Genomic DNA, 25218 nt, shown 5'->3' with positions numbered 1-25218 from the left:
CTACGGGTTATTTCAGGAATTTGTGCAATATTGTGTATTCTCTTTGTTTACATTACTGGATGAATACTTTTGTGCAATAGTATATTCTAAAGTTTACAGCTTGCGTTCACATTTACAGTACCCATTATCATCTTATGGTTCCTGGCATTTCACCTTACCCACAGTATTGTGTATTTCTATGATAGGGGGGGAATTTATCATTGTATATAGAGCTATTTTGTGTCTATTTTTTTGCGCAAAAATTTGCGCAAGTGTTTTTTTGCTCAAAATTTGATAGAATTGTTCACCTTTTCTACGGTTAATTCTACTATAGAGCATTTTCTACTGTAGAATCAATTTACTAACTGCGTTGTTTTTTTTTTTTTGTGCAAAAAAATTAATAATCGCCGCCGGGAGGGGGAGCTCTGATTGGTGAAAAGCTATTAACCAATCAGAGCTCCCGTCTCCCGGCGGGGATTATGAATTATAAGACCTGTATATAGGAGTCGGCATGCAGTGCAGTGTAGACTCGGCTTGTAAAGTTCATTTCCCCTGCTCTGCCCACCGCTAGAAGTCCGGGCACAGCAGGGGAAGATGACGCCAAGAGCTACGGCGGGGACCGCGGCACTTACCAAACAGCTGGAGGTACACGGGTTGGCGGCTGCTGCGGTGGGTAAGTGGAGGAGGCAGTGGTGGCATCTGCATCAGAGGCAGCAGTGAAGCTCTTCACTGCTGCTTCTGGTAGTTTAAAAACTACAACTCACAGCATGCCCAGACAGCCTTTTGCTTTCTGGGCATGCTGGTTGTTGTAGTTTTGCAACATTTGCTCTTCCAGATGTTGCAAAACTACAACTCCCAGCATGCGCAGACAGTCCAGGCATGCTGGGAGTTGTAGTTCTGTAACATTGGCCCTTCAGATGTTGCCGAACTACAATTCCCAGCATGCCTTGGCAATATGGGCATGCTGAGAGTTGTAGTTTTGCAACATCTGGAGGGTTACAGTTTGGACACCACCACTGTCTGTTTCCTAACTCAGTGTTTCCCTACCTGTGCGCCTCCAGCTGTTGCAAAACTATAACTTCCAGCATGCACTGACAAACCGTACACCCTGGGAGTTGTAGTTTTGCAACAGCTGGAGGTGCACGGGTTGGGAAATACTGAGTTAAGTAACAAACTCTCTGTGTGCCTCCAGCTGTTGCTTAACTACAGTCCCCCATGATGGGAGTTGTAGTTTAGCAACAATTGGAGGCTCCCTGTTTAGGAACACGCTGCATTATGTGCGCTCTTCCCAGGGGAGAGCAAAAAAAAATGTACTAACCCATATTTCTTGTTTTTCTTTTCTTCTCATTTCAGATATGTGAATGCGGAGGACTTCAATAAAATGGTTAACGAGGGCTGTGGGGGAGTGTTTTTTTTAAATAATTTTTTTTTTTTCAATGTGTCCGTGTTTTTTATAATTGAATTTTCAGGCTTAGTAGTGGAAGGCGTCTTGTAGATGGAATCCATTACTATGCCAGGGCTTAGCGTTAGCCCCAAAAACAGCTAGCGCTAACCAGCAAAAACGCTAGTAAAAAACACAATAAAAACTGACAAAACACAGGAAAAAGCTGGGACAGTTTTTCTGGCATTTTTGCTGATGGTCTAAAAACCTCAATGGAATCCTGGCCTCAAAGCAATAGAACAAAATCCCTACATCCACTTTTCCTGTGAGGTAGAGAAGGAGTGTACGGTAGAGAAGAAGTGTATGGTAGAGTGAGGGGGGCGATTCTATATTTGCACAAGATTTATCAAAGGAGTGTCCAGTCTTAGTAAATTCTGATCAAGAGTGTACAATAGACAAGCAGTATAAAGGGGTAGAACTGTGTCTACAATAGACACATAATGATAAATTCCCCCCTAGGTGTTTATGTTTGTGTCCTTTACTAATGTCCAAGGGTAACATAAAATGATCTTTCCTGAGGACGCTGACATCAAAGCCAGTAGAAACACGTTGAGAGTTAATTGAGGTTGGTTAGTATAACACATTGAGTTTTTATATAATTTTGTAGCACCTGGTATTCTGATTCTGTTTTTATTTTGTTGCTATGCCACCTTTAACACTTACGGTTCAGTAGACAAGAACACTGGAGGCAATAGATCCGCTGGACCTGTGTGGCAGATGACATGGGCCGTACCAGGGAGCGGAGTCTAAGGTGCCACTGGTTTTCACCAGAGCCCGCTGCAAAGCGGTATAGACTTGCTATGGAAGGCGGTACCCAGGTCGCTACCTCTGGCGCGACTCAACCACAGGTGGCTGAGGAGATTAGAGGTACAGATGGGAAACAGCAACTCGTAGTCTGGATAGCAGAACCTCAGGGCTGGCAGCACAGGTGCGGAGTCAGGAACGAAGCAGGAGGTCAGTAGGCAGGTGACACAGGAGCAAGGTCAGGAACGTAGCAGGAGATCAGTAAAAAGGCAAGGTAAAACACAGTATCACTTTCTCAATGGCACAAGGAAACAAAAGATCCGGCAGGGATGTGGGGGAGGAGCAGGGCGCGCGCACACCCTAGGAGATGGGGACACGTGCGCCGGAGCTGAGAGGCAGAAGAGGAGGAAGCAGGGGACCGAGGTGAGTGACGGGCTGGGATTTGCATGGGGGCGCGTCCCACGATGTGAACCCCAGCCCCACCAGCAGCAAATTAAAGCAGGGAAATACGCTAACGGCCAGCACTGACGGCCGAAGTGCAAACCATAACAGTACCCCCCCCCCCCTTTGGTCTCCCTCTCCTTTTGCGGTTCAGAAATTTCCTGAGAAGGTCACGGTCCAGGATATTCTCCTCCGGCTCCCAAGATCTTCCCTCAGGACCATAACCATCCCAGTCAACCAAGAAGAATTGTTTACCTCTCACGGTCTTGGTGGCAAGAACCTCTTTGACCTTAAAGACATCAGAAGAGCCTGAGACTGGCGTGGGGACAAGATTTTTTTGTGAAAACCAGTTTATGACAAGGGCTTGAGGAGAGAAACATGAAATTAATTATGAATACGTAAAGTATCAGGCAAACAGAGTTTGTAAGAGACAGGATACATTTCTGCAAAACTTGGAAGGGACCAAGATAGCAAAGACCAAGCTTTTGGCAGGGTATCTTGAACGGAATATATTTGGAGGAAAGCCAAACCTTGTCACCAGAAGAGAAGGACGGAGGAGAACTTCTACTCCTATCAGCTTGTGCTTTCATGCGTGAGGAAGCATGAAACAGAGACTGACAAGTTTGTTGCCAAATGGAAGTGAATTCCAGGACAAGCTCATCAACAGCTGGAACACTGGAAACAACATGTAACAACAAAAAAGGTAGAAGACCTTGTAGACTCGGAATCCTTATGATTATATGAGAATTCTGCCCAAGGGAGAAGGTCAATCCAATCGTCCTGGTGAGCTGAAACAAAATGACGAAGATAAGTCTCGAGAATTTGATTAACCCTCTCCACCTGACCATTGGACTGAGGGTGGTAGGCAGAGGAGAAGTCCAGATTGAGGTCAAGACGGGCACAAAGAGCTTGCCAGAATTTAGAAACAAACTGAACTCTGTGATTCAAAACGATAAGCTGTGGAAGAACATGCAGACGAAAGATATGAAGCAAGAAATACTTTGCCAGCTGTGGAGCAGATGGGAGACCAGGAAGAGACATGAAATGTGCCATTTTGGAAAACCGAGCGACCACAACCCAAATGACCATGTTATTACAGGAAGTAGGCAGATCGGTGATAAAATTCATAGCAATGTGGGACCAGGGAGTCTCCGGAATGGGCAAAGGCTGCAAGAGTCCAGCCGGTTTCTGCCGAGGAGTTTTGTCACGGGCATAAGTATCACAGGAACAAACAAAATTGGAAACGTCACGTTCTTGATGCGGCCACCAGTAGTGCAGAGAAATTAGGAGTAAAGTCTTGCGTGCACCAGGATGACCTACCAACAGAGGAGAATGACCCCACTTCAGTACCTTGCGTCTCAATCTGGTGGCACAAAGGATTTTCCAGGAGGAACTTGCTGAATATCGTCAGGAACGACAGAAATCAAGCGATCAAGAGGAATAATATACCTTGGCGTGGAGTTCAAACCTATGACGTCAGAGGACCTGGAAAGAGCATCAGCTCTGATGTTCTTGTTAGCTGGACGGAAGTGAATGTAGAAATTTAATCTAGAAAAGAACAAAGACAACCTTGCCTGACAAGAATTCAATCGCTGAGCAGACTGAAGGTACAGAAGATTTTTATGATCTGTGTAGATGCTGACCGGATGAGAAGACCCTTCAAATAAATGTCGCCATTCCTCCAAGGCAAGCTTAATAGAGGGGAGTTCTCGATCTCCAATGGAGTAGTTCCTTTCAGCAGGTGAGAAAGTCTTGGAAAAGAAACCACAAGTTACAGTCTTACCCTTGGCCTTTCTCTGGGTAAGAACGGCACTGGCTCCAATAGAAGAGGCATCAACCTCCAAAGCGAAGGGCTTTTTGCCGGATCAGGTCTTGAAAGCACGGGAGCAGAGGAATATGCAGACTTTAAATGGGAGAATGCCTGTTCGGCCTCAGGAGGCCATGTCTTGGGATTAGAGCCCTTTTTGATGAGAGCCACAGTCGGAGCAACCAAGGAAGGGAAATGTGGGATAATAGTTTGCGAATCCTAAAAAGTGTTGAATAGCCGTAGGCCAGAAGGACGAGGCCAATCCAATACTGCAGACAGTTTATCTGGATCCATCTGCATGCCTTGATGAGAAACAATGTGGCCGAGAAACAGGAGACTAGACTTCTCGAAAAGGCATTTCTCCAGTTTGGCATAGAGATGATTCTTCCAAAGGCGTTGGAGAACCTGATGAACATGAGTACAATGCTCTTCTAAGTTGGTAGAGAAGATCAAGATGTCGTCTAGGTACATGACAACACAGGTGTAGAGAAGGTCCAGGAGGATATCATTGAAAAATTATTGGAAAATGGCAGGAGCGTTGCAGAGACCAAAAGGCATCACGAGATACTCAAAATGTCCATCACAAGTATTGAAGGCCGATTTCCATTAATCTCCCTCGCGTATACGAATAAGGTTATATGCACCCCACAAAGAAGAATCCTCCGGCAGGAGAAGAGGACTTACGAAAAAAAAACTTTTGGAGGTTGTCCTGGATATACTTCGCCATGGAGGTGTGGTACCCGACAGTAAATCAATGGGGCAATCGTAAGGATGATGTGGAAGTAGAGACTCGGCCTGCTTCATGCAGAATATGTCCAGCGAATAATTTCTCCAGTTCTCCAATGAAGTTGCGGAGAATGATGTTGAAGCCAAGGAAGACCAAGAAGAAGCTCAAAGGTACAGTGGGGAAGCACATACAACTCAATCTTTTCTTTATGCAAAACTCCCACTTGCATGATGAGAGGCTCAGTACAGAAAAACACTTTATAGACCAGATTTTTTCCATTAACAGAAGAGATGAACAAAGGCTTGGCAAGCCGAGTAACAGGAAAATGATATTTGTTGACCAAAGAGGCATCAATTAAAATTACCTGCAAAACCAGAGTCCAAAAATGCAGTAGAGTTGCTGCGCCTGTCGGGCCAACTGCTGTGACTGACATACCACAATGGAAGGAAGATCCACAACTTCAGGCAGGGGTACCTCAGCGGGATCCATGGCCGGATCTGTAACACTCACGGTTCAGTAGACAGAAACCCTGGAAGTAGTAGATCCGCTGGACCTGTGTGGCAGATGATGTGGGCCGTACCAGGGAGCGGAGTCTAAGGTGGGATGGACTTGCTGCGGCAGGCGGCACCCAGGTTGCTACCCCTGGGGGAACAGCAACTCGTAGTCTGGATAGCAGAAGGTCAGGGCTGGCAGCACAGGTGCGTAGTCAGGAATGAAGCAAGAGGTCACTAGGCAGGTTGCACAGGAGCAAAATCAGGAAGCCCAGCCCTGCCGGCAGCAGGGGAGAGAAGGGAAACAGCCAGCACTGGTGGCCAGAGCGCAAACCGTAACACCACCTCTGTTTGCAAGATATTGGGATTTTACTATTTGGATGACAAGCTGCACTGAATAGGAAGACAACAGGTAACCTTTTTTTTCAAAAAGTTTTTTATAATTTTTTTTTTTACAAATTTTTTCAAATAAACTGGTACCAGAAAGTTATACAGATTTGTAAATTACTTCCATTTTAAAAATCTTAATCCTACCAGTACTTATCAGCTGCTGTATACTACAGAGGAAGTTGTGAAGTTATTTTCAGTCTGACCACAATGCTCTCTACTGACACCTCTGTCCATGTTAGGAACTGTCCAGAGTAGGAGCAAATCCCCAGAGCAAACCTCTCCTGCTCCGGACCGTTCCTGACACGGACAGAGGTGTCAGCAGAGAGCACTGTGGTCAGACTGGTAAGAACTATAGAACTTCCTCTGGAGCATACAGCAGCTGATAAGTACTGAAAGGGTTATGATTTTTAAATAGAAGTAATTTACAAATCTGTATAACTTTCTGGCTCCATTTGATTTAAAAACATTGTTTTCCACTGGGGTACTCTGATTCATGCCCCCTCAGCCTCATGGAGCAACAAAATAGAAACTGTGTTGGAATCAAGGCAACAAAGGATACAAAATAGTATAATAATATTTATTTTGTTCTGCCCACCGGTACTTTTTAAAAGCTACTACCTTCAAACAGAGAAAAATAAAAAAAAGTCATGAATCTTCTTAGGATAGGACTCACAGACCTGTCACAATTACTAAAAGAGCACTAAACAGCCCAGAAGAACCTCCAAAGAACTGCAAGAGTTACTGGTAGAAGTGTAATGGTTGTTTTTCTGTCTCTGAATGTACACTTTGCAAGCTATACTTGAAGGAACCATAATTTTTCACTAGAACTACCAGAAAGGCATATGTGAAAATGTTCTTGTAGTTCTTAAAGTGAATGTCCACCCTTGCTGACGTGTCTGTGGTGAATGGGACCAAGAGGTGTAACTAGAGTTACCCCAGTGCAAATTTTTGATGGTCCCCCTACATAATAGTTAGCCCCCATTGCGCCCACTCACATACACAGTATATATCGGCCTTTGCCATAACATTAAAAAAAAAAAAAAGGAAAAAAAAACTAATACTCATCTCTGCCTTATCACTTTCACATCGGGTGCCTGGTCCCCTTCCTATTTCTGTGCCAGGTAGGGGAAGCCCTAGCTGCCATGATTGCTTGTACAGGCATAAAGCAGCCTGCGGTCTGGGCACATTCTGGGCTCTCATGCTGCTACTCTTGGCTCAGTGTTGCAGTGCCTTCAGGGGAATGCTGAGCCTAATGTGGTGAAAGGGCCTGTGAATAATGTTCCGTGTGAAAGACACATGGGTAGAACCTAGTGGACCCCATTAGTCTATGGGGCTTATTGGGTGTTGGTGGTGTCCAGTGTAATAACTAGAGATGAGCAAATTTCTGAAAAATTCGATTTGTCCGATTCGCCAAATTTTTTGAAAAAATTTGGTTGGGGTCAATTTATTTGCGGCGAATCACTATTAAAAACGTCTATTTCTGGCCTACAGAGAGTATCAATATGGGTGTAGAACACTTTGCTTTGTCCTAACACGCATAGGGAGTGTGCTGTGTTAATTAAATAATACTATTATTCAGTATGACATGCAGATTACAGGCTTTGCTATTAGAATCACTGTAGCAGAGTGTCTGGATGTTGCAGATTTTAATGTAATTTTCATTTGATTTAATTTTAATTTTTCATTTTTTGATTACCCATTCTGGTGAGCATCGAGCTGGTGGTCCGCCGCGAAGCGAACTACAACCTGTTCCAGCCCCTGTCTCTCAGCGCACTCCCATACTCTGAGTGTCCACTTGAATAATATGGGACTGCAGTACCTGCAACTTGGACAGGAGCACATTCAGCTTCTGTGCCATTGGATAAGTGGGTGCATACAGCTATAAGTGGATGCAGTGAAAAAGCTTGTACTTGTATCTTAAAATCAAGCTGGCGGTCCTTCACCAGGCGAGATACCACTTGTTCCAGCCCGTGCTTCTCAGAGCCCCCCTGACTGTGAAAGTGTGAATGTTTCATTTAATCAGTTATCCTTCATTGTTATCGTTCCAAGCTATTTAATTGGATTCTTGTGATAATTCCACAGGTAATATGACGTTGATGACAATAGGGCCTTAGTCTTTAAAAGATTACATCGATTTATTTTTATTTAAATTTTAAATTTACATTAGATTCCCAAGTTTAATGTCCCAGTGTTTAGTTGGAACTAATACTGTATGACCACAAAACCATCAGCATGAGTAGAACATCTAGTGGCTGAATGGCACAGCCTGGAGTTGGCAGCAGAGGAGGAGACCATATAGTGGCTGAATTGCACAGCCTGGAGTTGGCGGCAACATGAGTATAACGTATAGTAGCTGAATGGCACAGCCTGGAGTTGGCGGAAGCATGAGTAGAACATATAGTGGCTGAATGGCACAGACTGGAGTTGGCGGCAGATGAGGAGACCATATAGTGGCTGAATAGCACAGCCTGGAGTTGGCAGCAGATGAAGAGACCATATGGTGGCTGAATGGCACAGCCTGAAGTTGGCGGCAGCATGAGTAGAACATATAGATGCTGAATAGCACAGCCTGGAGTTGGCAGCAGATGAGGAGACCATATAGTGGCTGAATGGCACAGCCTGGAGATAGCGGCAGCATGAGTAGAACATATAGTGGCTGAATGGCACAGCCTGGAATTAGTGGCAGCATGAGTAGAACATATAGTGGCTTAATGGCACAGCCTGGAGTTGGCGGCAGATGAGGAGACCATATAGTGGCTGAATGGCACAGCCTGGATTTGGCGGCAGCATGAGTAGAACATATAGTGGCTGAATGGCACAGCCTGGAGTTGGCAGCAGATGAGGAGACCATATAGTGGCTGAATGGCACAGCCTGGAGTTGGCGGCAACATGAGTATAACATATAGTGGCTGAATGGCACAGCCTAGAGTTTGCAGCAGCATGAGTAGAACATATAGTGGCTGAATGGCACAGCCTGGAGTTGGCCGCAGATGAGGAGACCATATAGTGGCTGAATAGCACAGCCTGGAGTTGGCAGCAGATGAAGAGACCGTATAGAGGCTGAATGGCACAGCCTGAAGTTGGCGGCAGCATCAGTAGAACATATAGATGCTGAATGGCACAGCCTGCAGTTGGCGGCAGATGAGGAGACCATATAGAAGCTAAATGGCAAAGCCTGGAGTTGGCGACAGCATGAGTAGAACATATAGTGGCTGAATGGCACAGCCTGGAGTTGGCGACAGCATGAGTAGAACATATAGCAGCTGTATGGCACAGCCTGGAGTTGGCGGCAGATGAGGAAACCATATAGTGACTGAATTGCACAGCCTGGAGTTGGTGGCAGCATGAGTAGAACATATAGTGGCTAAATGGCACAGCCTGGAGTTGGCGGCAGCATAAGTAAAACATATAGTGGCTGAATGGCACAGCCTGGCGTTGGCGGTAGATGAGGAGACCATATAGTGGCTGAGTTGCACAGCCTGGAGTTGGCGGCAGCACGAGTCGAACATATAGTGGCTGAGTGGCACAGCCTAGAGTTGGCAGAAGCATGAGAAGAACATATAGTGGCTGAATGGCATAGCCTGGAGTTGGCAGAAGCATGAGGAGACCATATAGTGGCTGAATAGCACAGCCTGGAGTTGGCAGAAGCATGAGGAGACCATATCGTGGCAGAATGAGACAGCCTGGAGGTGGCAGCAGCAGCAGCAGCAGGAGTCCTGAAAGTGACCCGGTGACAGAGTGGTGCGGTAGGTGGCAATAACAGTACCCGTGACGAAGGTGGGTGAAAAAAGGTCTGATGAGGAGGAATGTTTGTAACTGGGGAGCAGCGCCTTAAATCTCTTTGGCACTATACATATTTGTGAAGTGTTGGTGTGGCACCATGGTCAATCTACTCTGATGCATCAGGCATTGGTGGGTGGAAATCCTGGCTGATCCATGCTTGATTCATCTTCACAAAGGTCAGTCTCTCCACATTTTTGGTGGACAGACGAGTTCTCCTTGGGGTTACTATGGCCCCCGCCACACTAAACACCCACTCTGATGGCACACTACTGGCCGAGTAGGATGGCTTTTCCAAGGCAAACTCTGCTAGTTGCGGCCACAAATCAAGTTTGGCTGCCCAGAAGTCCAGCAGATCTTCAAGGTGTGTTGGCATGGGCATGTCAAGGTATGCTACCACCTGCTGGTTCAGGTCCTGCTCCAGATCTACTTGCTGCTGATGAGTTGTTTCACTATGCGGGTGGAGAAAGGTACTCATCAGCGACTATAGATTTAGGTTGCTGCTGATTGAGCTGGTACTGCTCCTGCTACCCCACCCCTCCCCAGCAGCCATGGCAGTGGAAGGTGAGCGCAGAGGCCCCCCCAAGTCACACCTGCGAGAGGGTGGATGATGACACCGATAGGCATTGGCCAACTGACTACGTAGGATGTCTCTGTAGTAGGTCAGTTTGTCCTCCCTCTCAGTGGGTGTAAAAAAGGGCCCCAATTTTGTGGCAGTAGTGAGGGTCCAATAAGGTGGAGAGCCAGAAGTCATCCCGCTGCCGAATGGTGATGATTTGGCGGTCACTACTCAAGCAAGTGAGCATGCATTGTGTCATTTGTGCAAGTGACTCGGAGGCACTCCCTGCCTCCATCTCCACTGCATACTTCCACAGTGTGTCTGGGTCCTCTGTCTTGCCTTCCTCATAACCCTCTAGCTCCTCTGGCTGCTTCTGCTCTCCTGTCAGATGACTAGAAAAACCGCCCATCTCGCAAAACCTAAACTGTGTTCCACTGTGCCCCTCCCCCTCCTCCTCCAGTTAAGCCCCCACAGGGCTCATGTGGCCATGAGATGTAGGCACCACGTTTCCATTGCCCTGACCAGCCATTTCCAACTCGTGTTGTAGTAAATGAAGCAGTGGAATGATGTTGTTCATCCCGTAATCCTGGCGACTGACTAATAATGTGGCTTCCTCAAAGGGACTGAGCAAATGGCAGGTGTCACATGTGAGTTGCCACTGGTTGACATTGAAGTTACACAGGGGAGTCCCCCTATCCGCTTGGATCATCAAGAAATCGGTGATGGCTTTTCTCTGTTCGTATAGTCGGTCCAACATATGGAGGGTGGAATTTCAACATGTGGCAACGTCACAAATCAGACTATGTTGGGGGATACCGTTCTGACGCTGCAGCTCAAGGAGGGTGTGCTTTGCAGTGTACGAGTAGCTGAAGTGCATGCAAAGTTTCCTTACCATTGTTAGGATGTCTTGCAAATGGGGGGAACACTTCAGGAACCGCTTGACAACCAGATTGAACACGTGTGCCATGTAGGGCGCATGGCTCAGAATTCTTTGTCGCAGCGCAGACAAGGTGTTCTTCCTGTTGTCAGTCACCATGGTTCCCATTTCCAGTTTTCGTGGAGTAAGCCATGCTCCGATTTCTTTATTAATGACTTTTAGCAGTTCCTCCCCTGTGTGCCTCCGTCTGCCAAGGCAAACCACATTTGGCTACAGACTTTCCACTTCTGCCATCAACCATGCTACCACCTTGCTGGCTCAGCTGCTGCCTCACGGGTCCTGCAACCCTCTTCTCCTGATGATGATGAAGCCCCTTCTGCACCCGGCTCCCAATTGTGATTGATCGGCTTCATCATCATCAACAAGTGTCTGCACGTCACTGATGTCCTCCTCAGGTTCCTCAACAGTGTCTGCTTCAGGACCCTGAATGCTGGCAACACCTCCTCCCATGCCACTCTCCTCATCACTACTTGCCCGCCTAGCGGAGGAAGCAGCAGATGTCTCCTCCACTTCTTGACTGGACAGTATCTGCTGACTGTCCTCTATTAGATTGTCCCCAGTGAATAGTGGAGCTGAACCCACAGCATAAGATACTTCTGTAAGGGAGGGAACAGCATAGGAGAGAAGCAATGGGAGGACGGGGACTGCTCCCAGGCCATGCCAACTGACGGTTGTGTCTGAGGAACCCACAGACTGTTGACCGGGGGTATCAGATGTCACTTGTGAAGAAGTGGATGACCATGTTAACCAATCGATGACAGCAGATGGGTTGCTGGTCGAGACACGACCGCTAGCTGATACTGGGAGATCAGGCCTCTCACTGCGACTCCTGCTGCCACTTGCCCCTAGTCTGCTGCGACCTCTGCCTGCACCTGATGAATTTAGGCCTCTGTGCACATCCTGGAACTTCTCTGCCTGACATACTAGTGCGTATATAGAGGGGAGTACAATACGCTTCACTACACTTAAAACAGTATTTGTCTAGAACAGCAGCAGGTGTGTACTTTTGGCTGTCCTTTCACAGTACCAGTACCAAATAGTACACTACTTACATGTAGGTATGTGGTAGGCACTTATGAGGGCAGAAAAATATGCTACAGTACGCTTAAAAAAGTATTTGAGTACACCAGCTGGTGAGGACTTTTGTCTGGCCTTTAACAGTATCTAGGCCCTTGACAGATTAACAGGTACAAAATTGTACACTACTTAGATGTATGTATGTGGTATGCACTTATGAGGCCAGAAAAATGCGCTACAGTGTGCTTAAAAAACATTTTTTTTGCACAACACCAGTAGTACACAACAGTGTTGCAGCACACAGTCACTGTGTACTAAACCCAAAATTGCACTCTGTCACAGACTATTATGAATGGACTGCTGGGTGTGTATTATACCGTCTACAGACTAGTATAATCAGCAGACCATTTGTTAAGGAACAAAGAGGGCAGAAAAATACACTACAGTACACTTAAAAAACGTATTGGAGTAAAACACCAGTCAGTGATTACTTTTGCCTGTCCTTTCAGAGTATCTAGGCCCTTGACAGATTAACAGGTACAAAATAGTACACTACTTAGATGTACATATGTGGTATGCACTTATGAGGGCAGAAAAATGCGCTACAGTACTCTTACAAAACTTATTTTTGCACAACACCAGCAGTACACAGTATTGCTGTGTACAAAACCCAAAATTGCACTCTCTTAAAGACTATTAGGAATGGACTGCTGGGTATTATACCATCTACAGACTAGTATAACCAGCAGAACATTTGTTAATGCAACAAAGACACAGAGTTGCGCTGAAAAATGATTTCTCCATCCTCTGCTAAGGTTTCTCAAGCTGAGCCAGCTTGTTCAGATGTATGAGGCAACACACAGCTCTCTGCCCCTCTCTGTAATACAGTGCTGTAGAAAGTGACTGGGAGGTTAATGGCTGCAGTAAAAATTATTTTCTGTGAAAAATGCACTGCTCTCTGACCAACGCTAACATGACTAGGAGATGTAACACACAGCGCTGTCCTATCTCTCTGCAGTGAAAGAATGAAGTGACTAGCCAGAATATGACTGCCGATTATATTGGGCTGTGACATCACAGGGGTGACTGGCTGCTGATAGGCTGCATCCTGCATGTGATTCAGGGTCGTCCTGCCTACCCTTGTTCCTGCCTTCCCAGAGTTCCTTGCCCCATGTCCTCACATGTGGATCCGCCATTTTAGATGCCCTGGAGCCTGGACCACACTAAATGGAGTTTAATGAAGCAATTAACGCGATAGAATCATGGCAATATTCGCATTCATTGAGAATCAAATTTTTTATGAAATTCGTAAGGAATTCGGATTCGTCAGATTCGGTTAGCTCATCTCTAGTACTAACTCTAAATCTAAGTTATGTGTTTACCCAGGTTCACTTTGTTTAACATTATGTTTGACTATAACACTGTAAAGTGTCTCCAGTGCATGTTTATAATGCTATTATATTTTCTGCCTATATGCACTGAAAAAAAATAATAATAATATATACCCGGTATATATATATTAGGGTATTCCATTTTTCCAAAGATGTGATTTTCATATGACTTTGCTTACACCTCAAGTCTCAGTGATGTGAAAGATATATATGCCAAATTTCAAGATTTGATAATATTTAGGGGTTGCACACATTGATCACTTTTATCTCAAACCAGTGAAATTTCTAATATTGAAGTGCTTTGTACTAATGGGCTTCTCATGTATTTCTTTTAACCAAACCAATGGGAACCAAAAGAGGAATTTGGCTGCTTGAAAAAGTGCCTAGTGGTGAGTTTTTAGGAGCACGGCTCCCTTCAAAGGAACAAGTACTCTTAGTTTTTATTTACCATCACAAGGAAATGAAAGAAACACTTTTGGATGCTGCTAAATCTACCAGTACTAATCTAGAGGGAGTGTGGAGGAAAGCAAATATCCCTGTTAAAATGGAGGAGAATATCCGTGCTGGTACACAGAAGCTGTACAAAAAATACCAAAATCTGAGTAAAGAGAAATCGAGAAACAAGGATGAAGCAAAATGTGAAACGGCAGATTTGAAAAGGTGATCTCGTCGAGAAGACAAGGTTTTCGCCTAGAAAATAAGGTCTAAGGAGGCGGTTTATCAAAACCTGTGTACAGAAAGAGTGGTGCAGTTGCCTATATGAACCAATCAGATTGCTTCATTGATTATTCATTGATTGCTATGTGGTTGTTATGGGCAACTGCACGACTCATGCTCTACACAGGTTTTGATAAATCCCACCCTAAGTGTACAAAAGAAGACAAAAATAATTTGTATAAGAATAAACATTACAAAGCTATCGCTGAAATCAATAAGACAGTTAAACTGGAAGACTCAGCTCCATTATCATCAGCACCTAGTGACGAAGAGGCTTCTAGACACTCACGTCTACTTGGGATGTAGAACAGCCATGTGAAGGCTCTTAAGGTGGTCAATGATACTGCAGAAAGAGGAATTGCTCTGATAAAAAAGTTTAACAAATCGGTCAGGGACGAACAACAAAAACAATTCTTGTTGAGGGTAGTCGAGCATCACAAAAAAGTCGTCACCAAGTGAACAAAACAAGGGATTGCATCGTTCAAAGTTTCTTAATATAACATACATTTTGCCTATCATATTACCTATTGATCTTAGTGTCTAGTTTTAATATTATTTTAAGTCTGTGATTTCTAGTTTTCCCAATAAAAGATTAACATTGAAAAATCGTACTTTTACAAAACTGATCAAAGTGTGCAACCTCTAAATATTATCCAATCTTTTTGAAATTTGCCATATATATCTTTTACATCACTGAGACTCGGGCATAAGCCTTACAAAATGAAACACCCTAATATACACACACATATATATATATATATATATATATATATATATATATATATCTTACTTTGCAGTGTTTGTATTCTATCATGTTGGAAAATGTACATACTGTAGCCGCTGACTGGATGCACAGCAAGTGTGTTCTTTCCACAGAAGTGTTACATTCCCTCGATGGCCAGTTTTTGTGTGGGCTCCGAATATATGAATTTGCATTAAATAACTTGCTTGTGGTATCACTTCAAGGCTTGTGCTGCACTGTTGCTTGGAAACAGGTGATAACCTGCAAAGCCAGAATCTTAGATGAATTTAAGCTACATACAACCCATCGTTCTGTGTATATCTGGAAATATAAGTCTGTTGGGAAATATGCTTCCTGTTGAACTGTATGTACAATATTTGAGACAATCTTTAATTTACTTTCATATAATAGATCTGCAGGGACATCAGTGAAATAACAAATGAAATAGAGTGTAACACAGAGATCTATGAGCAACTGAGCACTTATATTAATGAAAGCCCTCTTCTAAAAGAAGTATTCCCATCTGGGGTTTTTATGGCATTGCTGCAGAATATGCCATAAATGTCTGATTAATACAGGTCTCAGCATTGGAACTCATACCTATCTCAAGACCAATGGTGTCTAATCGACCTACCTGAAGAAGTCAGAGGTGGTCAGAAAGCAGTAACCCCCATGGGCTTTACAAAAACTGCATGACACCCCAACCTACAGCTGCTGGAGGCCAGTGATGGCTGTAGAGCCCTCTTTCTCAAAATAGGTGTAGGTCCCACCTCTAGACTATACTAAGACTGTGCCATTAATGTCCAAGGGGACATTAAAAGGGAATACCCTTTTAACCCCTTAAGGACGCAGGGTTTTCATTTTCATTTTTTCCTCATAAAATTCCATATGATGGCTTATTTTTTGCGCCACCAATTCTACTTTGCAGTGACATTAGTCATTTTACCAAAAATCCACGGCGAAAAAGATTTTTTGGGGGCTTCCTTTTCTACGCAGTGCATTTATCGGTAAAAATGACACCTTATCTTTATTCTGTAGGTCCATACGGTTAAAATGATACCCTACTTATATAGGTTTGATTTTGTCGTACTTCTGAAAAAAATCATAACTACATGACAAAATTCTCATCTTCTGACCCCTATAACTTTTTTATTTTTCTGCATATAGGCCGGTATGAGGGCTCATTTTTTGCGCCGTAATCTGAAGTTTTTATCTGTACATTTTTCTTTTGATCGGACTTTTTGATCATTTTTTATTCATTTTTTCATGATATAAAAAGTGACCAAAAATACGCAATTTTGGACTTTGGAATTTTTTTGCGCATACCCCATTGACCGTGCGGTTTAATTAACAATATATTTTTATAATTCAGACATTTTCGCACGCGGTGATACCACACATGTTTATTTTTATTTACACAGTTTTTTCTTTTTTATGGGAAAAGGGGGGTGATTCAAACTTTTATTAGGGAAGGGGTTAAATGACTTTTATTAACTTTTTTTCACTTTTTTTTCGCAGTGTTATAGCTCCCATAGGGGGCTATAACACTGCGCACACTGATCTTTTACACAGATCACTGCAAAGCCATAGCTTTGCATTGATCGGTGTTATAGGCGGTCGATTGCTCAAGCCTGTGTCTTGGGCTTGGAGCAATCAACTGCTGGTCGGACACGATGGAGCAAGGTAAGGGGACCTCCACTCACGTGCTAGCTGATTGGGACATCGCGATTTTATTGCGATGGTCCTGATTAGCCCGACTGAGCTGCCTGGAAGCTTTCACTTTCCTTTTAGATGTGGCGATCAACTTTGCGTCTAAAGGGTTAATAGTGCCCGGCGTGACCCCATTTTATTTACCAGGACCGGGCGTAGGGCATACAGGTACTCCGCTGTGGTACTCCGCTGGTAAAATTTTAATCAACTGGTGCCAGAAAGTTAAGCAGATTTGTAAATGACTTCTATTTAAAAATATTAACCCTTCCAGTACTTATCTATATCAGCAGTTATATTCTTTTTGAATTTCCTTTCTGTTTGACTACAGTGTTCTCTGCTGACACTCTGACTCTGCTGTCCAGAGTAGCAAATAACTCCCCATAGCAAACCTATTCTGCTCTGGAGAGTTCCTAAAATGGACAGAGGTGTCAGCAGTGAGAACTGTGGTCAGACAGAAAGGAAATTCAAAAGGAAAATAACTTCCTCTGGAGCATACAGCAGCTGATAAGTACTGGAAGGATTAAGATTATTAAATAGAAGTAATTTACAAATCTGTTCACCTTTCTTGCACAAGTTGGTTTAAAAAAATGTTTTACCCCTTTAATATAAGTTCTTAATATAAATTCTCAGCTGCTAATAGCTCTGTTTAACATCCAGTATCATTTGTTATTTCAATGATGTCCCTCTTTCTCAATGTAGGTTTGAGTCCTAAAATTAGGATAGCCTATGGATAGATAGGGATACGCATGTCGTCAACATCAGCTTGTTCACAAGCCCCCTCTGATTGATTAATGGTTGACAAGGGATGGAAGTAGAAAAGTAGAGCAGTGGGGACAATGGTATGCATCTCTACAGGTCGCTTTACGAACATAACTCACCTTAGGAAAAAAAGATGGCTCATGTGGACACTGGAGGAGATTTATCAAAACCCGTGTAGAGGAAGAGTGGTGCAGTTGCCCATAGCAACCAAATAGATTGATTCTTACATTTTTCACAGGTCTCTTTAAAAATGAAATAAGCAATCTGGTTGCTATAGGCAACTGCACCATTTTTCCTCTACACTGGTTTTGATAAATCTCCCTAACTTTGTTCTTAAAATAAATATAGAAATAATACACATAATGGGGGAGATTTATCAAAACCTGTGTAGAGGAAAAGTTGCTGAGTTGCCCATAGCTACCAATCAGATCGCTTCTTTCATTTCTGAAAAGGCCTCTGAAAAATAAAAGAAGCAATCTGATTGGTTGCTATGGGCAACTCAACTTTTCCTTTGGACAGGTTGATAAATCTTCCCCAATGTGTAATGGGATTGCATATGTTTCCTATATTGCATTTTGTTCAACCCCTTAACGACCACGGACATAAATGTATGTTCTGATGCGGAGGTACTTCACGTACCAGGATGTACATTCATGTCCTGTACATGACCGCAAGCAAAGGAGCGTATCATGCCCTGCAGGTCTCGGCTGTTATTAGCGATCACGCGGATGTCCGCCATTTACCCCTCAGATGCCGTGATCAATACAGATCACAGCATCTGCGGCAATGGATGATCGGATCGCCCGTGACGCTACCACAGGGATCCGATCATCTTAAATGGTGGCCGGAGGTCCCCTCACCTGACTCTGGCCATCTCCAGGGGTCGTCTGCTCCGGTCTGAGACCGAACAGACCAGAGCAGAAGATGGCTGATAACACTGATCAGTGCTATGCCCTGTGCATAGCACTGAACAGTATTAGCAATCGATTGCTATAGATAGTCCCCTATGGGGACATAAAAAGTGTAAAAAAATAAAAAAGTTTAAAAATTTGAAAAATAGCCTCCCCCAATAAAAAATTTAATTGTCCCTTTTCCCCATTTTACCCCCCAAAATGAGCCCTCATACATGCCCATATATGGAAAAATTTAAAAGTTATAGGTGATCAAAATAGGGCGATTTTAAACATACTGATTTTGTACAAAAAGTTTGATATTTTTTAACCTGTTAAGGATGGCGGGCGTATCCATACGCCCCTGTTTTAAAGTCCTTAAGGACTGAGGGCATATGGATACGCCCGTGGGAATTCCGGTCCCCGCCGCTAGCAGGCACCCCCGGCACATCGCCCAGGGGGGTCCTGAGACCCCCCCATGTCGGCAATCGGAGAAAATCGCATGTCAATTCAGACATGCGATTTTCTCCAATTCCGGACTGATTGGCTCTCTGGTGACCCGATCACCCGGAAAATAGGGATGATCGGAGTTGTCAGTGACAGCCCAGATCATCCTAAGGGATAGGAGTGAGGTTGCAGTGCTGCGATCTCCTCCTATGCCCTGCCATTAGTCAGAACTGAGTTCTGACCAATGGCAGCGCAGGACAGGGGGTTGCCATGGAAACCCCCCGTTCTGCCCACCCCTTGATGTCGGGCAGAACGGGGGGGGGCGGGAAGATGGAGGTCTTTACCTGAGGACCAGATGTGTGGGGCCCGGCGATCATCGCAGACATCCAGTGGAGATCACGGCTCAGGTAGGGAATCAATGGTGGGGGGGAGAAATGAAAGTGAAAGTAATGTGATCTTTACTGTGGCAACCACTAGGAAGGCCGGACTGCAACTCCCAGCATGCCCTGACAGCCAAAGGCAACATCTAGAGGGTCACAGTTTGGTGACCACTGTTACAGTGTTGCCCAAACGGTAGCCCTCCAGATGTTGCCAAACTACAACTCTCAGCATGCCTAGACCACCCAGGCATGCTGGGAGTTGTAGTTCTGTAACATCTGTCCCTTCAGATTTAGCAATTTTCATGAAATTTTTGAGAATTGCTGCTTTACTTTGAAGCCCTCTAATTTTTTCAAAAAGTTAAAATATGTCCATTTTATGATGCCAACATAAAGTGGACATATTGTATTTGTGAATAAAAATAAAACTTATTTGGAATATCCATTTTCCTTACAAGCAGAGAGCTTCAAAGTTAGAAAATGCAAAATTTTCATGAAATTTGGGGATTTTTCACCAAGAAAGGATACAAGTAAGGCCCAAAATTTACCACCAAAATAAAGTAGAATATGTCACGTAAAAACTATCTCAGAATCAGATTATTCGGTAAAAGCGTTTTAGAGTTATTAACGCTTAAAGTGACGGTGGTCAGAATTGCGAAAAAGGGCTCAGTCCTTAAGGGGTTAAAGCAGTACAATAACAGAAAAGTATGTAAAGATGGGTAACATTTTAATCGTATTGACCCACAAAATAAAGTGCCTGAGCTGCACACCATACCCTTGCATCACGAGGGTGGGACCACATCTGGGTATCTCCTGATATCATCTGGCTGGATGTAGCACCACTACTCTGGAGACACCAAGATTCACGACCATCCTCTTTACATTATCCACCTACCAGTTGGACATACCCCAGGATATCCCGTCAGAACTACGGCTTTTTCACTACCACAAAGGACCTTACACCCCTGACCACGGATTGGCTATTTACCTCATCTACAAGATCTTTAACTACTATTATCGGCAACTGTCTACATACCTACTACGGATCCTCTCTCCTAACCATATTGAGGATCACCGTAGTTTACATTTGTATCATAAGAAGTATATAGCTTCACATGTGTAGGCACACACACTTTTGTGCCCGGGTCAGTATATGACCTCTGCTTTAAGTATTCCTATGCATCCCTGAGGAGCTACCTGTACTGCCACAAGGTAGCAAAACGCGTTGGAGGGATGTATGGTATTATCTATATATGCATAATACATGTATATTGTCTTTGATGCATGTCTATTATGACCTAAATCTATATACTTGTGAATACTGAATATTGTCCCTGGGGCACACTCACGGACTCTGTATACTCTGAAATATGACACATGTTGATTAATAACCTCCAATTGCGGTTTGTATGTATCTGGGTATCATATGGGAATATTCTTTATGCAGCTACACTGCCCCTGCGCATAAGTCCCTACCCTCTATATTTCTGTCCGAGCCTAGGGAACCCAAGGAGGTTCCGGTGAAGACCCAGGTCACAAGGCCCGGGGACCTACTATCCATAGGCAGGACATTCAGACTAGGGCAAGAGCAGAACCGGTCACTTACCCATTACCTTTTGGGGCTCTATTGGTATACCTGTATTCAATGTTCTTTACCTAATGTCCTGAATTGTTAACCATGTATTCTCTATGAAATGTGAATAAATATCTCAATGGATATGTTTTTTTGTGATTTCCCACAAAATAAAGAAAACATGTCATGTTTACCATAAAGTGTACAGTGTGAAAACAAAACTCTCCAAAATTTGGAAAATTTTGGTTTCCATTTAAATTTCCTCACAAAATTTTTTTTTTGGGGGTTCGCCGTACATTTTATGGTAAAATGAGAGGTGTCATTACAAAGTACAATTGGGCATGTAAAAAACAAGCCCTCATATGTGTCTGTGGATGGATAAATAAAAGAGTTTAGAAGGCGAGGAGGAAAAAACGAAAACGCAAAAATAAAATTGGTCTGGTCCTTAAGGTCAAAATGGGCTTGGTCCTTAAGGGGATAAAGGGAAACTGGCAGCAGCGTCACCCACACTAACCTGTTGGTACTGGGAAGACGGATGAAAACAGTGTTTATTTTATTTTTCTAAGTGGCGCCATTCCTGAGTGTTAAAAATCTGAATATGTAAATTAAGCTCTAGGTTCACTCTGGCATTTTCTAGCCTCCAATGTACTGGTGGTTCTTCCCAACCGGTCCCAGATTCATGATCCTAATGAATATTTATACTCTCCTAGCTGCTACGTGCTAAGATCCTACTCGTGCACAGTGATAACCAGGGTTGATAGAGAGTATAGATATTCCTTAGGGCAGTGGTTCTCAACCTTTTTTCCCTGAGTACCCCTTGACATCCCATTCCCAAAAAATTGTACCCCCATATTAGAGACATTTTGTAATGATTATAGTATAATTCATATGCTTTACTTTCCTCTATAACAGGCCCAGAGTTGTTTACTTTTCTTCACTATCTGGCCTAGACCGCCATTAAGATTTCTCCCATACAAGACTTCTCCACAGAACCAGCCAAACAAACATTTTAGGCTTCTTTCTGCAGTACAATACCCACCTAGTTACAAATGCCCCATGTTTATTGTCACACACAGTAATAGTACCCGCTTTGTGTCCCCATAAAGTTGCTAGGCCCCCTCTGTGCCTCCAAATATAGCTGTAGGCCCCAAACTGCCCCCATATATAGTTGTAGGCCACCATACTGTCCTGCTTTGTTGCTCCACTGCTCCTCTGGTCCAGGGACCTACTGCTATGGCGCATAGCAGTAGGTCACCGGTCTGCAGGGGCAGTGGTGTAACAAAACTGATGGAAGTTACTGCCCACAGCAGCCCAGTGCCCGCGATTCCCCTTTGCTGTCCTCCTGCTCTGCCCCTCAGTGCAGTGATGTCAGCCTACCACTTCCTTCAAAGTGGTCCAGATCAGTAACCAGTGGCTGTGGCTGCCATTACTGATTTTTTTCAAGTACTCCCTTGTGAACTGCTAAGTACTCCTGGGGGTACTTGTACCCCAGGTTGAGAGCCACTGTATTAGAGGGTATGAATTAGGAACCAATGCACCTTGTGGCTAGGGAATGACCAAGTGCACCAAAAGCCTAATATATCAGGAACAGCAACACCTAGAAAAATATGGTAAACACCCTTTTATGGTAAATCAGTTTTTATTGCAGGTTTTATAAAAAAAAAAAAAAAAAAGAAAAAACTATTATAAACAATAAGGCATAATAAAAGGCAAAACAAGGTGTACAAGAAACGGTTGTGGGGTGAGCAAGAAGAGAAGTCCTGTGTACAATACAAGAATATGTAAGAGGGTTGTACAGCTACAAGAGCAGAAAAAAAGGAAGAAAGAGAAGAGGGAAAAGGAGAAGAGAGAATAAGAAGAGAGAAAGCAGAAAGGAAAATGAGAAGCAAGAAGGTAGAAAATGAAAAAAGAACAGTAGCCAAAGCAGAGAGAGAGATAGGTCCCTCAGAACCCTTAAAGGAGAACTCCCTGCAGCACCCGTATTCTATGCAGGGTTGCGAGGGCTGCGTCTCCAGTTTCGGAAACCTCTGGGTTTCGGGGCTGGGGACGTGACGTCACGCCACGCCCTTCCATTCATGTCTATGGGAGGGGGCGTGATGGCAATCACGCTCCCTCCCATAGAAATGAATGGAGGGGGCGTGACGTGACGTCCCCAGTCTCGGAAACCCAGAGGTTACCTAAACTGGAGAAGCAGCCCTCGCAGCCCTGCATAGAATACGGGTGCTGCAGGGAGATTACGGGGGTCGCAGCAGTGCCCCCCCCCCCCCCCCCCCCACACGATCAGACATCTTATCCCCTATCCTTTGGATGTTTTTGCCCGGAATACCCCTTTAAGGGTGTGTACCCAGAGTCATTTCTAATGATGGGCCCTAGGCACCCCCAGTCTGATACTGATTTTAGGAGTCATCTAACAGGAAGCAAATGTTTTCACAGCATATACCATGCTTACTACACAATGATGTAATCACACTACTTTATAGTAATTAGTATATATTTTACACAGCGATGTCATCTTATATGATGACATCTCTGATGATTAGTCTAAGTGCCTCTGTATATATTTATCTTTACCTGTAAAGTGAGACAAAACCATGACTCTTGATACCTTTGGACTTCCCAATTAGGTATGTGGCCATATAAGATAAGTCTAATTCCACATTCATTCTTTCTGCGCCATACACCCTACAAGTCAAAACATCTTCACAGTGTGAGGACCCACCAAAGAACTTCTATAAGTTGTCATGAAGAGTGGGAATGGTTTTATTCCTATTACACCTACATTTTAGGGTTTTAAATGAAATGTACAACTTATTATGTGGTTATAATTAGTAAAATAAACATGATATTTATTGTTTTTGTATCTGTTTTAATTTTCAGCTTGAAGATTGTTTTATTTTATTCTCTGAACATGATTTTGGGGATAGTCTTCTTGCCTCAGCAACTTTTAAAGGGAATTTGTCAGCAGTTTGGAGGCATTAAATTACCTTATATAGATGGGGAAAGGCAGTTGATCTTACCTAAAGTATCAATTATGCTGCTTCCATGACCAAGAAAACCGATGTTTAATGTCGCCTCTTGAAGTATCTAGTAAGAATGGTCTTGTTCTGTTCCCAGAGCTCACTGTTTTAGTTTCGCTGGCCTCTCCTGATAGCTGTTAGAGCTGTTAATCATGATTTAGGGGAGGGACTGAAAATACAGTGAGCTTTGTACACAGAAAAAAGACCCCTTCTACTGGATACTTCCAGAGGCGGCATTAAACATCAGATTTCTTGGTCATACAGACTACCCTTCCTGACCTATGTGGGATGTCAGCAGTTGTCTTAAAACTACCGACAGGATCCCTTTAAGAGTATGTTCACACATACGCAGGTTTGATGCGCAGGATTTGATGCACAGGATTTTCTGCTGCAGATTTCAATGTAAACTGAATGACTGAGCTCAGCTTCTAATCTGCAGTTACAAATCCTGCGCATCAAATCTGCGCAGGATCCTGTATGTGTGAACGTACCCTAACAACGTGTGGAGGATATGCTTTACAGCAGCTACATAGACATTAAGAACCTACAGAATATGTTGAACACCATGGGAAATGTACAATCTAGGGATGGGAGACAGTGAACTGTGATCATCAGCTATTGTCAATTGTGTGAACCTGTTTTATTTATACACCGATGTCACCTTTCACTCTAATCCTTCTTGTGAAATAAGAGACTGAAAACCTGATTTATATTAAAAGGTAATTTTAAGGTTAAATAGTCCCCTATAAATAATGCATTGCTTAAAGGATTGTTCCAAAGGAAAATAATTGTTTTCAAATCGAATGGTGACAGAAACTTAGACCGATTTGTAAATGACTTTTATTTAGAAATCTTAAGCACTGATTGGACTAGACAGAGACGGGATGGGGCCCTCTGCCTGTCCACTCAGCTGATAGGGACCCCACAATTTTGCCAAGGTGATCCCGATCAGCATATGGCCCTTTTTAGACATAGAAATCAACTTTTATTGTGATGTCTAAAGGGTTTGAATTTGCAAACAATAGGCTGATCAGTGATGTATGATGTGTCCTGGCTGCTTATAGCAGCCGGGACCAACCAGGTATGAGGCGTATTCCGCTCCTGAGTGCAATGAATAGGCCGGGAGGCAGCAGAGGATGTGCATTTACACTCTATGTCCAGTTCACACACAGCTAAATATTTATTTTAAAAAAAACTATAGGGGCAATTTACCATCCCTGCCAGAGTGGCAGAATTATGCTCCTTTTTGTGGGATGCTTTTGCAAAAATAAATCTGGAAATT

At 43.8% G+C, this 25218-nt stretch overlaps 1 long non-coding RNA gene across 1 annotated transcript in view; it reads left to right on the top strand.

The window, feature by feature from the left end:
• The window catches only part of LOC130369593 (uncharacterized), a 74522-nt gene that overhangs the window by 46255 nt on the left and 3049 nt on the right, over nucleotides 1-25218 (top strand). The gene's annotated exons all lie outside the window — the stretch shown is intronic.

This window comes from Hyla sarda, chromosome 4 (genome assembly GCF_029499605.1).
Source record: "Hyla sarda isolate aHylSar1 chromosome 4, aHylSar1.hap1, whole genome shotgun sequence".
NCBI classification, from domain to species: Eukaryota; Metazoa; Chordata; class Amphibia; order Anura; family Hylidae; genus Hyla; species Hyla sarda.
Note: the sequence above shows the minus strand (reverse complement) of the source record. Positions and strands in the feature narration are given on the sequence as shown.